The following is a 4729-nucleotide window of genomic DNA, read 5'->3' on the forward strand; positions in this document are numbered from 1 at the left end:
CTGTCTCCGCTCCGGGTCCCAGTAGAGGTGACCCTCACAGGTCCGGCTGTCTCCGCTCCGGGTCCCAGTAGAGGTGACCCTCACAGGTCCTGCTGTCTCCGCTCCGGGTCCCAGTAGAGGTGACCCTCACAGGTCCGGCTCTCAATGCTCCGGGTCCCAGTAGAGGTGACCCTCGCAGGTCCTGCTGTCTCCGCTCCGGGTCCCAGTAGAGGTGACCCTCGCAGGTCCGGCTCTCAATGCTCCGGGTCCCAGTAGAGGTGACCCTCACAGGTCCGGCTCTCAATGCTCCGGGTCCCAGTAGAGATGACCCTCACAGGTCCTGCTGTCTCCGCTCCGGGTCCCAGTAGAGGTGACCCTCACAGGTCCGGCTCTCAATGCTCCGGGTCCCAGTAGAGGTGACCCTCACAGGTCCGGCTCTCAATGCTCCGGGTCCCAGTAGAGGTGACCCTCACAGGTCCGGCTCTCAATGCTCCGGGTCCCAGTAGAGGTGACCCTCACAGGTCCGGCTGTCTCCGCTCCGGGTCCCAGTAGAGGTGACCCTCACAGGTCCGGCTGTCTCGGCTCCGGGTCCCAGTAGAGGTGACCCTCACAGGTCCGGCTGTCTCGGCTCCGGGTCCCAGTAGAGGTGACCCTCACAGGTCCGGCTCTCAATGCTCCGGGTCCGAGTAGAGGTGACCCTCGCAGGTCCGGCTGTCTCCGCTCCGGGTCCCAGTAGAGGTGACCCTCACAGGTCCGGCTCTCAATGCTCCGGGTCCCAGTAGAGGTGACCCTCACAGGTCCGGCTATCTCCGCTCCGGGTCCCAGTAGAGGTGACCCTCACAGGTCCGGCTGTCTCCGCTCCGGGTCCCAGTAGAGGTGACCCTCGCAGGTCCGGCTCTCTCTGCTCCGGGTCCCAGTAGAGGTGACCCTCACAGGTCCGGCTCTCAATGCTCCGGGTCCCAGTAGAGGTGACCCTCACAGGTCTGGCTGTCTCCGCTCCGGGTCCCAGTAGAGGTGACCCTCACAGGTCCGGCTCTCAATGCTCCGGGTCCCAGTAGAGGTGACCCTCACAGGTCCTGCTGTCTCTGCTCCGGGTCCCAGTAGAGGTGACCCTCGCAGGTCCGGCTCTCTCTGCTCCGGGTCCCAGTAGAGGTGACCCTCACAGGTCCGGCTGTCTCGGCTCCGGGTCCCAGTAGAGGTGACCCTCACAGGTCCGGCTCTCTCTGCTCCGGGTCCCAGTAGAGGTGACCCTCACAGGTCCGGCTCTCTCTGCTCCGGGTCCCAGTAGAGGTGACCCTCACAGGTCCGGCTCTCTCTGCTCCGGGTCCCAGTAGAGGTGACCCTCACAGGTCCGGCTGTCTCGGCTCCGGGTCCCAGTAGAGGTGACCCTCACAGGTCCGGCTCTCAATGCTCCGGGTCCCAGTAGAGGTGACCCTCACAGGTCCGGCTCTCAATGCTCCGGTTCCCAGTAGAGGTGACCCTCACAGGTCCGGCTGTCTCCATTCCTGGCCCCAGTAGAGGTGACCCTCACAGGTCCGGCTCTCAATGCTCCGGGTCCCAGTAGAGGTGACCCTCGCAGGTCCGGCTGTCTCCACTCCTGGCCCCAGTAGAGGTGACCCTCACAGGTCCGGCTCTCAATGCTCCGGGTCCCAGTAGAGGTGACCCTCACAGGTCCGGCTCTCAATGCTCCGGGTCCCAGTAGAGGTGACCCTCACAGGTCCGGCTCTCAATGCTCCGGGTCCCAGTAGAGGTGACCCTCACAGGTCCGGCTGTCTCCGCTCCGGGTCCCAGTAGAGGTGACCCGACCGGTCTAATCCGACCGGTTCACGCTGGCGCCAACCACACCTGGGCGCTGCCGGCGTGAACAGTGCGTGACCGCTGCGTGTGGGCCTGTAGTGGGGGGGGGGGGAGGGAGGGAGGATCGAGAACCAGGGGGGTGCTCAGGAGGGGTCTGGCCCGCAATCGGTGCCCACTGATCGTCGGGCCGGCGTCTCTGAAGGATGCACTCTTTTCCCTCCGCCGCGGGCGTAATTGACGCGGCGCCATTCCTAGCCCCCTGGGGGTGGGAGAATAGGGGGCGAGGAGCGGCCTCTGACGCCGGAGTGAAACACTCCGGGTTTCACCCCGGCACTTTGTCCCCCTTTGGGAGAATCGCGCCCATTGTGTTGATCAAAATTACTTAGCTTTGCTGTTAATGCCCCCTCCCCGCCTCCGGGCTGTGAAGAGATGGCGGACTACGACGATTCTGAGGACAAGACTTACAGCAGCTTCGGCAGCCGGAGGAGGCCACGAGGAGGAGGAGCAGGGGGTGATGGACCTCGCCGTCAGAAGGAGCTGCCCACTGAGCCTCCATTCACCGCCTTTGTGGGGAACCTGCCCTTCAACGCTGTGCAGGGCGACATCGACCACATCTTCAAGGAGCTCCGGGTCCGGAGCATACGACTAGTGCGCGATAAGGAGACGGATAAGTTCAAAGGGTTTTGTTACGTGGAGTTCGATGATGTTGAAACTCTTGAGGAAGCCCTCACGTTTGACGGAGCAACATTGCAGAAGGCCGCAGGCAGGGACGAGGAGGTTTTGGACGTGGTGGTGATCGAGGTGAGGCTGGGCGAGGGTCAAGGGGTGGATCACGAGGTGGCCAGGACGATGACTTTCAAGGAGGAGGTTTTCGAGACTCGGAATTTGGGCGTCCCGGAGGTTTTGGGACCCGAGGGTTTGCGGAGAGAGGTGCCCTGACTGACCGTCGAGGGAGTGGGGGCAGCGGGAGATTCCGCGACGCCCCCCCCCCCCCCCACGCGCCGGAGCCTCTTTCGACTTCCGGGAGCCCTCAGATGAGGAACGTGCTCAGAGGCCCAGGCTGCAGCTGAAGCCCCGGACTGTCTCTGCTCCGCTGAATCAAGTGGCCAATCCCAACTCGGTCATTTTTGGAGGGGCAAAGCCCCGGCAAGAAAAGGACAAAGTGGAGGGGGCCGACAGCTCCTAATTCCAGTGGAACTTTCCAGAATAGTTTCTGGGGGTTTGGGGGTGGGTGGGTGGGGGGTTGGCTGGGGTTAGGGTGGCAGTGGAGAGCGGAAGGGGTTGGGGTGCACAAATATGAAATGAAAGGTTGAGGTCCTCGATCTGTGTGCGTGTGTTCTCAGCTTGTTCAATAATGTCCCTTTCTCCTGCTGCCAATTTTTATCTAAAAGTCTCGTGTGTTTTGTCAGAAGGTTTCAAAGGAACTTTAACCGATAGGAAGCGATTTGTCCCTTGTTCGTTCATTATCCCCTGCTACTTCACCCCCCCCCCCCCCCCCTCCCCCATGGTTCCCCTCCCCTCGTGGCACTAACGGCTCCCGTCTATTTGGCAGCAGTTAAGTCGAAGTGGATGGGGCTTTGCTCTTTCAGCTTCAACATCTCTCAGATGCACGCACACACCCCTTGCCCCCCCCTCATCATCTCTCAGAGCAGCAAAGGCCCCAGGCCTGCTGAGGGTTAGCCTTCGGAAAGCCTGGGCTCCATTCTCGGCCAAGTGAGGAATTGGCTTCAGGAAAAGCCCAGGCTCCATTCTCGGCCTAGTGCCGGATTGATTGTCGGAAAGGCCCAGGCTCCATTCTCAGCCTAGTGCCGGATTGATTGTCGGAAAGGCCCAGGTTCCATTCTTGGCCCAGTGCCGGATTGATTGTCGGAAAGGCCCAGGCTCCATTCTTGGCCTAGTGCCGGATTGATTATCGGAAAGGCCCAGGCTCCATTCTCAGCCTAGTGCCGGATTGATTGTCGGATAGGCCCAGGCTCCATTCTTGGCCCAGTGCCGGATTGATTGTCGGAAAGGCCCAGGCTCCATACTCAGCCTAGTGCCGGATTGATTGCAGGAAAGTCCCAGGCTCCATTCTCAGCTTAGTGCCGGATTGATTGCAGGAAAGGCCCAGGCTCCATTCTCAGCCTAGTGCCGGATTGATTGTCGGAAAGGCCCAGGCGCCATTCTCAGCCTAGTGCCGGATTGATTGCAGGAAAGTCCCAGGCTCCATTCTTGGCCCAGTGCCGGATTGATTGTCGGAAAGGCCCAGGCTCCATTCTCAGCCTAGTGCCGGATTGATTGTCGGAAAGGCCCAGGCTCCATTCTTGGCCTAGTGCCGGATTGATTGCAGGAAAGGCCCAGGCTCCATTCTCAGCTTAGTGCCGGATTGATTGCAGGAAAGGCCCAGGCTCCATTCTCAGCCTAGTGCCGGATTGATTGTCGGAAAGGCCCAGGCTCCATTCTCGGCCTAGTGCCGGATTGATTGCAGGAAAGGCCCAGGCTCCATTCTCAGCCTTGTGCCGGATTGATTGTCGGAAAGGCCCAGGCTCCATTCTCAGCCTAGTGCCGGATTGATTGGAGGAACGGCCCAGGCTCCATTCTCGGCCTAGTGCCGGATTGATTGTCGGACAGGCCCAGGCTCCATTCTCGGCCTAGTGCCGGATTGATTGCAGGAAAGGCCCAGGCTCCATTCTCGGCCTAGTGCCGGATTGATTGTCGTAAAGGCCCAGGCTCCATTCTTGGCCCAGTGCCGGATTGATTGCAGGAAAGGCCCAGGCTCCATTCTCGGCCTAGTGCCGGATTGATTGTCGGAAAGGCCCAGGCTCCATTCTCAGCCTAGTGCCGGATTGATTGCAGGACAGGCCCAGTCTCCAATCTAGGCCTAGTGCCGGATTGGCCTCCAGAAAGGCCCGGATTTCGTTGTCGACTTAGAAGGTTTATCCCCAGGAAAAGCCTAGCTTTCATTCTTGGCCTA

At 60.8% G+C, this 4729-nt stretch overlaps 1 pseudogene; it reads left to right on the top strand.

Moving 5' to 3' along the window:
* The first annotated feature begins 2182 nt into the window (after positions 1-2182).
* On the top strand, positions 2183-2998 carry LOC119955613 (annotated as a pseudogene).
* The last annotated feature ends 1731 nt before the right edge of the window (positions 2999-4729 follow it).

This window comes from Scyliorhinus canicula, chromosome 21 (genome assembly GCF_902713615.1).
Source record: "Scyliorhinus canicula chromosome 21, sScyCan1.1, whole genome shotgun sequence".
Taxonomy (NCBI): Eukaryota; Metazoa; Chordata; class Chondrichthyes; order Carcharhiniformes; family Scyliorhinidae; genus Scyliorhinus; species Scyliorhinus canicula.